General features: G+C 41.7%; 1 non-coding gene across 1 annotated transcript; it reads right to left on the bottom strand.

The window, feature by feature from the left end:
• Nucleotides 1-11,843: 11,843 nt before the first annotated feature.
• On the bottom strand, nucleotides 11,844-11,959 carry LOC132532048 (U5 spliceosomal RNA). The gene has a single exon (XR_009544308.1). It is a non-coding gene; the product is annotated as a U5 spliceosomal RNA (small nuclear RNA).
• Nucleotides 11,960-12,799: the final 840 nt, after the last annotated feature.

Genomic DNA, 12,799 nt, shown 5'->3' with positions numbered 1-12,799 from the left:
ATGGTTTGGGAAATAAATCCAGCAGCCATGAGAGGTGCAGATTCAAAGTAAGGAAACCCCACAGGGTTTGGTGTGATGATGTTGGTGAGAAGTGGAACTCAGGCAGTGGGAATGGAATAGAAAAGAGGGACACAATTCCATAGAGACTGATCAGGGAGGGTTGGAGCAGAGTAAAAGGCTTCTCTGAGCTTACATCTGGAATGTTGAGGGGATGGTGGTGATGTTAAGTGAGTTGGAGCTCAAGGCGGAAGCATGACTGAGAGGAAAATGATGCGTTATGGATGAGAATAACAAGTGTCTGTAGGTCCAGCTGAAAGCAATTGGGAATACAGATGAGGAAAAAAGATGAAGTTGAGTTGAAAAGTTGGGCTCATTTTCATATGCATGTTAGCTAAAACAAAAGGAGGAGAGATCGTCCAGGGGAAACATAAAGAAGGAAAAGAAAAAGCAATTGAGCATGGAATCTTGAAGAATGACTGTACTTAAGGATGAGTAGATGAAGAGGAACCCCCAGTAAAGACTGAGAATGAGCCACCGTTCGTTCATTCATTCATTCAGTCAACAAATATTTATTGGTCACCCACCATGGGCAGGTCCTGGGCATCAAGGGTACAGTGGGAAAAGAAGCCCACCTCCCACAGCTTGCGGTGTTGGAGGTGCTGGAAGAGTGCAGCACCCTATGGAAGCCCAGCAAAAAGGGAGGTGGTGGCTGGAGGGTGGAGGATGCGGGCGGGCAGGAAGAGCTGGGTCTGATGATGCTGACTGCACTGGAGGCTAAGACGTAGAGAGGAGAGGTGGCAAAGGGGGCGGGGAGGAAAGAGGGACTGATGGGAAAGGAGACAAGGCAGAGGCCCAAAGGGGGGATTTGTCGCACTCGCCAAGCCCGACCTTCTTTCTCCTGCCTCACCTGGGGGAAAGTGAACACCGGCCCAATCAGCTTTACCTCGTAGCCGTAGCAACCGCTGGGAGTGGCTTTGTTGCACATTCTTGAAACTTTTAAGAGAGGAAGCTGCTTTTTTTTTTTTTTTACATCTTTATTGGAGTATAATTGCTTTACAATGGTGTGTTAGTTTCTGCTTTATAACAAAGAATCAGTTATACATATATATATATGTTCCCATATCTCTTCCCTCTTGCGTCTCCCTCCCTCCCACCCTCCTATCCCACCCCTCCAGGCGGTCACAAAGCACTGAGCTGATCTCCCTGTGCTATGCATCTGCTTCCCACGAGCTGTCTACCTTAAATTTGGTAGTGTATATATGTCCATGCCTCTCTTGCGCTTTGTCACAGCTTACCCTTCCCCTCCCCATATCCTCAAGTCCATTCTCTAGTAGGTCTATGTCTTTATTCCTGTCTTACCCCTAGGTTCTTCATGACAACCCAAGTGTCTATCATCGGATGAATGGATAAAGAAGATGTGGCACATATATACAATGGAATATTACTCAGCCATAAAAAGAAACGAAATTGAGCTATTTGTAATGAGGTGGATAGACCTAGAGTCTGTCATACAGAGTAAAGTAAGTCAGAAAGAGAAAGACAAATACCGTATGCTAACACATATATATGGAATTTAAGAAAAAAAAATGTCAGGAAGCTGCTTTATATCGAGTTACACACTAATTAGAAATACAGCACCTTTCCTGTCTCTTAAGACGTTCTCTTAAAGGCTTGCCCCGTTGTTTCTTTCCAGAATTCACTTTCCCCGTACTATTTCATTCACAGAGATTCTGGGCCATAGTATATATAAACTAACAAAATATTAAAGATATAATATAAAATTATGCTACTATCTGATTATAAAAGTTCTCATTGCAAAAACTTGGAAAATAGAATACAAAGTAGAAAATACAAATTATTCATTTCCCTTTTTCTTACTATTCTTTTGTTTTTCTTCCTAATCCTGTTTCTAGACACATTTTACTACATTTAAATGTTTGTGATCATTTTGTATTTACTGTTTCATATATTATTTTGTTTACTAATTATATCATAGGTATTTCCTCATGTCACTAAAATATCTATAAAAACATTTCATTCTACACATGCGTTACACTTTATCCATTCCTGTGTTATTTATTTAGGTTCTTTCTAATCTTTCTCTATTTTAATGCAGCAATTATCCACCTTTATACATAATTTTTTGTCCCTGACTCTTCAAATCCACTCGTACTTCAAAATGATTTCTGATATATTTTCCCCTAGAATCCTTATGTTTAAGTGAATGTCTCATTAATACAATGAAAAGTGATTTCACCGTCCTTTGTCTCAAAATGCAAGTTATTTTGAAATGTTATCTGATTATTTTGTAAACTCCATTTTTAAGTCAAGAAATTTGACCAAAATTGCGATAATGATAAATTGTATTTATTTTTGGCTCACTATTAAGCCCCAAGTTTCTACCCATGCTTGCTTGAATTCCATAGGTATAGCAAAAGGGGAACTACTTTTCCATGTTTTTAGGTTTGTCAGAGAATATTAATTTTGAACCCAGGTCATCTCTCATTTCTCCCTTCATATTCAGTTTTTCTCTTTGCTCTATTATAACACATCACTTTGTATGCGGATTGAAAGGCTACTCCAGAAAGCAAATAGAATGTATTTTTGTTTGCTGGAAAAATTAATCTGCCTTATAGAGCTTTTTGGATTATCTTACCCTCAAACATTTGGTGTGCTTCTGTTTTAAGTGTTTCTTATAAGAAGAATAAAGCTGGATTTCAAAAACAATGAACTTTTAACTGGCAAGTTTAATTCATTATTTTTTGTGATCATTGATATATTTCAATTTATTTTTACTATCTTTTTCATGCTTTCTATTTGTCCTGTAAACTTCTTTACTTATTTCACTTTTTTTGCTCCTCTAGTAGTTTGAAATTTATAGATTATCTTTCTAAATTTTTAATAGTTTTTAATTATGGCAATGGGAAGTGTCTTCCTAAAACTTAGAGGGCTTTAACTCTTTCAGCTTATAGGCTATTGTTACCCAGTATTTTACTTCTATTAAAAATGTTTTGCAAAACCTATCATATATAGAAAAGAATACAGCACACACACACACACACACACACACACACACACACACACTCATGAATACTTATGTACCTACTATTTTTTTGTCCCTACTATTTTAAGAGACAGAATATTACCTCTATTTATGTGCCCCCTCCCCCAATTTTTTTTTACTTCACAAATTAGATGTATTAGTGTTGATGTTTATTTAGATTTATCCACGTGATAAATGCACTTTCTTTGCTCACCTGGTTACCATCCTTCTTACATCGCAAATCTCTCTTCTGTGGTGCTTTTCCTTCTTCCTATAGGATATATTTTTAAGAAGTTCCTTTATTTCTTCTGTATTTTAAATATAAAGAGGATCTGTTGATAATAAATTATCTTAGCTTTTGTTTGTATAAAACATCTCTATTTCATCCTCATTCTTTAAATTTTGTTGGATATACAATTATAGATTGACAATTATGTCCTTTCAGCACTTTGAAGACATCATCTTACAGTATTTTGATATCTGCTGTTGTTCATAAGAAATCAGATATAAAGCAGGTAAGCTGTCTTTTGGTGTGGAGGGGGACAGTTTTTAAGCCATTCAGTTTGTCTTACATGTTCTGCAATTTCACCAGGATGAGTTTGGGTGTAAGTATTGTTTGGAATATTTTGTAGTTCCTAAATATTAGTATCCATGAAAATTCTTGACTATTATGTCTCTCCCATTCTTTCTACTCACTCCTTCTGGAACTCTGATTAGATGAATGTTAGAACTCCTCACTCAAACTTCATGTCTACTAACCTCTCTTTCATATTTTCCTCCTCTATCTCTTTGTACTATATTCTAAGTAGTTTTGTCATATCCAACTTTCAACTTGCTAATTATGCTTTTCAGTTGTTCTAATCTGCTAGTTAACTCATATGTTGAATCCTAAGATTTCAACTATACCTTTTACTTGCAGAAGTTAAGAATCTGCCTGGATATTAATGATAGTATTTCATTCCTTGTTCATATACTGAATTCTTTAAATATTGAAAACATACTTATTTTATAAACTATGGCCTGCCAGCCAAGTCTAGCACACAAAAAAATTTGTATTTAATTAATTAATTTATTTATTTATCCGGCTGCATCGGGTCTTAGTTGTGGCAAGTGGGCTCTTCCTTGCGGTGCGCAGGCTTCTCTCTAGTTGTGGCGCGCGGACTTAGTTGCCCTGCGGCATGTGGGATCTTAGTTCCCCCACCAGGGATCGAACCCACATCCCCTGTGTCGGAAGGCGGATTCTTAATCACTGGACCACAGGGAAGTCCAACACACTCCTTATTTTTGTAAAGAAGGTTTATTGGAACACAGTTAAGCCCATTAATTTACATACTGCTTGTGTCTGCTTTCACTGTAGAATGGTAAAGTTGAATCTTTTTGATACTGACTGCATAGCTTGCAAAGCCTAAAATATATACTACCTGGGCCTTTAGAGAAAAGATTTGTCAAGTCCTGCTACATGGGATAACTCTGCTAAAGAAATTGTGTGTCTGATTCTGCTACTTGATGTTTCTGCTCTGTCCCATGATGTCTTGCTCTGTGAGTGGTCTTGTGATTTTTCACTGTGAGTTCATTTTTGTTGGGGCATTATCTGTGAGAATTTTAGGAGGCAACTTGAGAGAATATTCCCTTTCTTTGTGTTTACTTTGCCCAAGTGCCTAGGGAGCTAAAAATCTAGGACTATTTTAAATTAGTTTCTTTGGTTTAAAATAGTTTCAGAATAGGCAAGTAGAGTGAATTTGAACCCCAGGCTTCAAGTCTGGGGTATGGTTATTTCTTCTGGTTGGCAGATGGGTACCTTTTCTTCCCTTGCAACCCAAATCAGAGCTGAGACACAGAATTTTTTTGATGTCTCCTTTTGCAGGGCAAATATTTTCCAGTCCATTCTTTCACTGGAAATTTGGGCCTTCAGGGACTCATTCCAAAGTCTCTATGCTGACACTGTCCTGCCTTGTCATGTCCCCCCCCCAACAGTGGCAAATGCCATTAGGGGTTCCCTACCTGCTTGAGTGAGCGTTTACCATGCTAAATCTGGCTTCTGGCTTCTACTTCATTTTTAGCCCCTGAGTATTTACCTTAATTTTTTGCCAAGTCAGCTATTCATTTTATTCAGAATTTTACAGGGTTTTTTTTAGGGGAGGATTTTCATGATAGGGAGTCTGTCATAATGCTGGAAATAAATGTCATGAAAATTTTAAATTAAAAAATGTACAGTTAGGATAATGGAAATGGGAAAGTTTTATAATACCCCTACAGGCTCCAAGCCTACCTGGTATTTACTTATATCTGAATTATGAGCTGCATCTCTGGAGTTTGGAACCAGGCCTTGTGTAGAGTGCGGGGAGAGAGGGAGAATGGGCAAACGTTTTCTGAAAAGGTCCAGATGGTAAGTATTTTCAGCTTTGCAGGCCATATGCAACTATTCAACTCTGCCACAGTATCATGAAAGCAGCCATAATTACATACTGTGTAATGAATGGGCATGGCTGTGTTCCAATAAAACTTTATTTACAAAAACAGGCAGTGAGCTGGATCTGGCCTGCCGGTTATAGTTTGCAGACCCCTGGCCTCATGCAAATTAATAAACGTCTATAAGTGTAAGTTTCCTAATCTCTAAAATGAGGGTAATAATAGCTGTGTTATACATAGGTTGTTATGAGCATGAAATTAGAAAATTCATGTAAATGCTGGTGTTAGCTATGATGATGCTGGCAATGAGGATGGTGGTGTCAAACCAGTTTCCTGATTTTGTAAGATTATCAGGTGTGTCTTCACTTCAAAACCTTCAAATACATCCAGTGCAGCAGCTGAGGACTCATAATAGAAAGCTGACAATACTGCAGGAACAAACAACTTTAAAATCTCAGTGGCTTTAAAGAACTCAGATTTCAGTCTTGCTCACATTAGGTTTCCAGTACAATTGATAGGAAACTCTCTTCCCTGTTGTCCCTCTGGGACCCAGGCTGACGGAGCAGCCACCATCTTGAAATTGCTGGTTACCAGAGGGAAGGAGCTCTGGAGGGTCTTGCAGCAACAATTAAATGCTTGGTTTGCAAATGCCACGTGTTATTTCTGTGCACCATTCATGGTCAGAATGGGTCACGTCTTCCCCTCCCGCCCCTGTCACCCCAGTTGCTGGGCATGCTGTCAGCAGACGATACCCCCTGTCAGCCCCTCCAGGAGTGCGTGCGCTGCAGAGCTGCCCCCCTTCCCAGGGCAGCCCACATCCAGTGACTGCTCCAGGTGGGGCACCAAGGCCCAGCTACTCTGACCCAATGCGGGACAACTCGAATGGCCATTTTAGCTTCAGAGATCCTCGTGGGTTCGGCTCAGTCTGCTGTTGGGCAAACTCGACTTCTCCCTCTGCCCAGTCCTTCTTCCTTCTCCTTCTTTCTACAGGATTACTCCCAAGGACAGTCCTAAAATAAACATCCTATACACTAAACTCCATCTCAGGGTCCTTCCCAGAGAACCCAATCTGTGACACCCTCCATATGCCCAAGATGGGGAGGGCTAGGAATATCTCCCAGGGAGACCTGAGGACTACCTCATTCACTAGGGTGAGCAACGGTAGTGCACACACATGGGAGAGTCTAAAATCAGAGCAATGATAATAGCAAATAGTTATTGAGTGCTGATCTGCTGCATGCTGTACAAGAATATGTTGCTTGGGGCTTCCCTGGTGGCGCAGTGGTTGAGAGTCCGCCTGCCAATGCAGGGGACACGGGTTCGTGCCCCGGTCCGGGAAGATCCCACATGCCGAGGAGCGGCTGGGCCCGTGAGCCATGGCCGCTGAGCCTGCGCGTCCGGAGCCTGTGCTCCGCAATGGGAGAGGCCACAGTGGTGACAGGCCCGCGTACAGCAAAAAAAAAAAAAAAAAAAAAAAGAATATGTTGCTTGGATTAGTTTATTTAATCCTCTTAACACCCTACATATTAGCCCAGGGGATTAGACCAGATGACGGCAAGCTATGGCCTGCGGACCAAATCTGCCCATTCATTTCTGTATTGTCTAGGCAACTTTCATGCTACAATGGCAAAACTGAGTAGTTGTAACAGAGACAGTGTGGCGTGCAAAGTTGAAAATACCTACTGTCTGTCCCTTTTCAGAAAAGCTTGCTAAACCTTGTGTTAGGTATTATTCCCATTTCACAGATAAGCTTCAAGAGGTGCATGGTTTATTAAATCATGGAATACCATTTTTTGGTTACAAAGGTAAAGGTAAATGTCCATCGAGTGGCCCCCTTCAGTGATGGCAGGTGTAGAAGAAAGACCCTGTGCCATTTATGGGTCTTTATGAGCGCTCAGCAAATGAACGTGAACGATTCTCTTCCCTTCCCTTCCTCCCACCATCTCCCTTTGTAAAATCAAGGTCCCCTCTCCCATCTCTGTGCTTAATCTCACAGAAGACTCATCAGTTTTTGGTGTCTTTGACTCTAAAACCCCTGGAGGAAGCTCCATTTTCCCAGAAATGGCTACTGGAAGAGTTAGGGCAGTAAGTGTGTAGAGGCTGAGCTGGCTATCAGGAAGCACTTCATGATCACTAAGAAATTATTCTGTGTGCTGAACCATACAGTGATTAAAAAAAAAAAAAAGCAGGCTTGACAGATCTAAGGCTGAGATTATCTAAGCGCTTCCCAGGGCAGAACTGAGTAACCCAAAAACATTCCCTCATAAAAGTGATTGTTCGAGGGGGATTCAAGAACTTAGTTCCTTAATGCCCAGTCAGCTTCTTCCCAGATTCATCCAGAGCATAGGCCGAGGCACACAAGTTTACTCGCAAACTCAGGAGCAGAGCTAAGAACTGAGCCCAGGTTGTTTGACACCAAAGTTTGTGCTCTTAGCCATATATTCTACTCCTTCCCGGCAAGCAAATATCCAGGATCATGTCCTTACATCCTACAGATGCTGTTCTACGTGCTCATAGATTTTCCGCCAATGATTTTTCTAGCAATTAGCTACAAGGGGACTGTGGGAAGAGATTCCATTTATCCATCTCTTTATCCCATGCCTTCTAAAGAAAACTTCCCCAGCTTTCAGAGAGAATCCTTGCATCTATTCAGGCCTATTAGATCACTAAACAAAAATTTCTAAAACCCATTCTCCATTCTTAGTTAATTAGAAAACAATTGGGGGAATTCCCTGGTGGTCCAGTGGTTAGGACTCTGTACTTTCACTGCCGAGGGCGCAGGTTCCATCCCTGGTCAGGGAACTAAGATACTGCAAGCTGTGTGGCGTGGTAACAAAAAAAAAAAAAGGAAACAATTGGCTCTCAAAAATGGCTAGTGAATGAATAAATGAATCCGTGAATGAATGAATGAATCAGTTTCCAGACCCCTGACAACTTAAGGATCTTGGGCAACGTTTTTTGCTTATGATGAAGAAAAGATAGGGACTTCCCTGGTGGCGCAGTGGTTAAGAATCTGCCTGCCAATGCAGGGGACACGGGTTCCAGCCCTGGTCTGGGAAGATTCCCACATGCAGTGGAGCAATTAGGCCCGTGCGCCACAACTACTGAGCCTGCGCTCTAGAGCCTGAAAGCCACAACCACTGAGCCTATGTGCTCTGGAGCCCGTGCACCACAACTACTGAGCCCATGTGCCTCAACTACTGAAGCCCGAGCTCTCTAGGGCCCACGTGCCGCAACTACTGAGCCTCCGTGCTGTAACCGCTGAAGCCCATGCGCCTAGAGCCTATGCTCCACAATAAGAGGAGCCACCCAATGAGAAGCCCGCGCACCGCAACAAAGAGTAGCCCCCGCTCGTCACACCTAGAGAAAGCCCGTGCACAGCAGTGAAGACTCAACACAGCCAAAAAAGAAAAAAAAAAAAAGAAGGAAAGATATTTGGAGGTTTCTTGTCGTGGACTGCTCATAGCAGTTAGGTGTCCAAAAGGATAGTCATTCACTCAACAAACACCATGCGTTTACTTACAACAAACATTTACTATGATTTGCAAACTGTGGTAGGCACTGGGAACATGATACACCAGGTGTCTGCCCTCAACATAGGCCTCTAGTGATGAGGTGGAGGCCGGGAAGTCAGGTAGCTTCATGGGGGTGGGGTGGCATTGAGGGTTGGCCGGGTACTTGTATGTTGGGAAGAAAACATGAGGGGAAATATAAAGATGGAAGATGCTCTTCGAAGTGAAATGGAAATGTAACATCCAGGTTGTGGATTGAAAAGGGTTAAGTGGAAAGTTCTGGAGCAGCTGGCAAATGTAACCTGATCCCTCTCAGCAGTAGCTTGGGCTTTAAAACCAGGAAACCTGGAGGAATCAAGAGACGGGGCTGGTTTTACTGATCTCCCCTCACTGTTTAGAAAGCCAGGCCTCTCCTGGTGGAGCTAGTGTTTCTCTGGTGGTGTGAGTTACTTCTGTATATTGCTCCGTTCGTCCATATTATGTGGATTTTTACTAGATCCATTCTCAGAATATGTCCTGGCCTCCCATAACAGGGTAAGTTGAGAGGGCAACAAAAAAGAGACGCTATAAAAGCCTTCACTACTTTAATGGTATTACTGGGAATGTAGCAGTTTTCAGACAGAAATACGACAAAATTCTTTCTACAGAACTTTTCAAACTGTCAGTTCAGAGGGAGAAAACTTTTTTTTTTTTTTCCTACAGAGAGCCACTGCTTGATTCAACTTAATTTAGGTTTGGGGGGAAATTTGGGCAAACCCCATTGTTCAGCAGAATCCTGCCTTCAAAGAGCTAAAGACAAGTCACTTTGTCATCCGTTGTCATTGTAACCAAACCTCAACTATTATTAACCATGACTTGCCTTAGTTCTGGTTTATCTTAGTAAGACCAAGAAGAAGAAAAGTCTTCAGCTGCAAAAAGTATTCTGTGTCTACTACCAAGCATGTATTCTGTGCTTAATGCCAGAGATGGATGAGAAATGCTATAAGAGTTAGGAAGAGAGAGTAAACTGAGGTTTAGGGTGGTCCAAAGAGCTTCATGGAAGTAAAGGATCTTGAATTCTATTTTGAAGGAGGAGTAGGACTTAGTTGAAGAGATGATGGTATGTCAGGAGAATGATGTAAGGTGAGACTAGAGGCAGGAATATGGGTGTCCTTTTTTTGCAGATTAGTGGCTGGCCAGCCTTTTTTTTTTTTTTTTTTCTTTCAAAGAGAAAGAAGAAAAATGGGTAGATAAGTGTAGTTGAAACAGAGGTTCATTTGGGAGAGTAGCCCAAGATGAGGTTAAAAGAGTGAGAAGGAAGCAATCTTTGAAGGGCCTTGGGTCTTAGAAGACCAGACAGGCTGTCTAGGAATTGATATGTAGAGGTGGTACAGTAACTTCCCTCATTTTCTTCTTTTTTCTAGGCTGCTTCATTCACTGTATGATATTTTAATCAATTTTATGGGAGGCAGAGAGAATATTTTTGGAAAAAAATAATTAGAATCAAGCGTTAAACTCAGGCAGCATGACATACTTGTGCCATTGGGTGAAAATTCTAATGTAGACAAGAGAAATAACAATGACTAATGTCCTGAAATTTACACAAAGAAGCAATTCCATCAACTCAACAACCCGGGAAGCATAGGGGCTGACACAAAGCAGAAGGTTCCCCTTAAAATTGGATCATGACTTGTCAGTACCTGCATTGGAGGGAAGAGAGCGTTACTCTGCTTGCCTACCAGGCACTCAACCAACCTTGCAGGTGTCTGGGCATCTTTGAACTTAAATTTAAGCAGGGAAACTAGGTAAATGTCCATTGACTGAATGGAAGATCAGAGTGTTCATAACTGAGACACCAAAGTGAACTGCATTTCATTGGGGGCTGTTTTGTGATCAAAAGTCATGTGTTTCATAGAGTTGAAGGGCATCTCAGTTCAGTGTACATCCAAGTATTTTCCAAGATGCAAACTCTTTGAGACAAAGAACACATTTCCTTTGTGCCCTCTTGAATGTTGACCAGCCAATGACCCAGTGAAGTTTAGAGGAAGTGAATGAAAAGTATAAATAAAATTGTATCGATAGCTACTTAATTATTATGTAGTTTCATGTTTAATATTCAAAAATTTGACTAAATGGGTATGAAAAGCCTCAATGAAAGTACATTAATGAACAGATTTTGGTTCCCTGAAGACAGAGAGGCATTTCATTGTCTTTGGCAGCTGCCACTGTGTGATACTTATCCTTGATTATACTCAAGGTAAGTAAGAAAGGACCAAAATAATCAGAAAGGGAAATTTAGTGTACATAAAACTTTACTTTTGGTGAATTTCCTTTTGTGGATGGGCTCTTCAAAATTTGTAGAAAGCTAGTCCATAACCCTGACACTTTTCCTTTTATGGGTTTCATTTCCCACAGTCCTTTTTTCAATACTCACCACACATGTAATTACTTGTTCCAGGTCTGTTTACCTCATTAGACTCCACGTGGACAGGGTCTGTATTGCCATGGCCAGGCACTCAGGGTCAGCACAAAGGCATTCGCTGGCCCCGGGCAACTTTGGATTGCAATCCAGCCAGGCATTATTTAAACTTCTCCACCTGAAATGGAAGTTTGTTTTGATTTTGCTGTATGGGTTTACGTAGGCTAGCTGGGGGCCCTAGGGTCAACACACATTTGTTGAGTGACAACTAAGGATGCTTAGATTTCAGACCTGAAGCTTTAAAGGGAAGGAAAGCCCTGGTGTACACCTTGGTTCCACTTGTTGCTCAGTTCCAGGGGCACCTCATCTTTCTCTGCACGTCAGCTCTGTCGCCATCTTGCTGACACATCTTGGCAGAAACACTGATACCTCCATGGGTTGAGTCTCAGCTTTACTTCTTTTTTTTTTCTTTTTTTTAATTGGCCTTGCAAACGCAAGACCTCAAAAAATTGGGTAAAAACTCAGAATTGTTCCTCTCCACGGAAATCTTTAGTAAAAGGCGAAAGATTTATACGATCTGAAGAGAAACCAGAGTATGAGCTTTACTTCTTCATTGGTAAAGCTCCGTGGGATTTTTCATGGAAGCTGAGTTAAACGTGGAGGAACTCACACATTTCTAATCTCTTTCATCTCTGCTCTTTTGATGAAATGGTTGAAAGAACAAGGGAGAGGACCACAAGAGTAAATGTAGTACCTGCTTGCAGGCATCTCGAGCTGAAGCTGCGGTCTTTGGCCACCAGCTTGTGTGAGAGAACACGGGACGTCCTGTGCCTCCCGCTTCGCATGTGGTGTAGGGCAGCCAGCCAGCCACCGTGCTAGCACCTTCCAAGGTCACAGGTTTAATTCTAGCCCAAACCTGGAAAAGCTGATGTTCAGGTCAGAACCCACCGAGGTTCAGAAATGGCTGCCAGGGTCCTGGTGAGCAGCCTGAGAAGATTAGCCCGTGGATGCTGGGTATAATTCTCCTCTCCCTATGTTTCCTTTTCCCCTCCTCCTACCTGTTTGCTCCTCTTCTCATTCATTGATTTCTCCTTCATTTTGCACTTCTCCAATCCATCCTCTTCCTAGCTTCCCTCCACCCACCTCTTTTTGTCCCTCCTTCCACTGCATCCCCTCCCTGTCTTCACACTTTGTCTCCTGTTTTCCCGTCCCTTTCTTTTCCATTCCTCAATCTCCCTCTCTCTCTTGCTTTTACTCTCCTTTCTCTTCCTTTTGTCTACAACTCACTGAATTCCTATTTCTCTCTGTCTCTTCTCCCCTCTCTTTCTAAGAATTTCTTGATGCAATTAGAACTAAGAGGGGCTCCATGAAATCCTTGGCTGGAAGAAAAGATGGGTGGAAGGGATTCTGATCGTAGGCAGCCACAAAAGTTGATTT

This window comes from Lagenorhynchus albirostris, chromosome 13 (assembly GCF_949774975.1).
Source record: "Lagenorhynchus albirostris chromosome 13, mLagAlb1.1, whole genome shotgun sequence".
Lineage (NCBI taxonomy): Eukaryota > Metazoa > Chordata > Mammalia > Artiodactyla > Delphinidae > Lagenorhynchus > Lagenorhynchus albirostris.
Note: the sequence above shows the minus strand (reverse complement) of the source record. Positions and strands in the feature narration are given on the sequence as shown.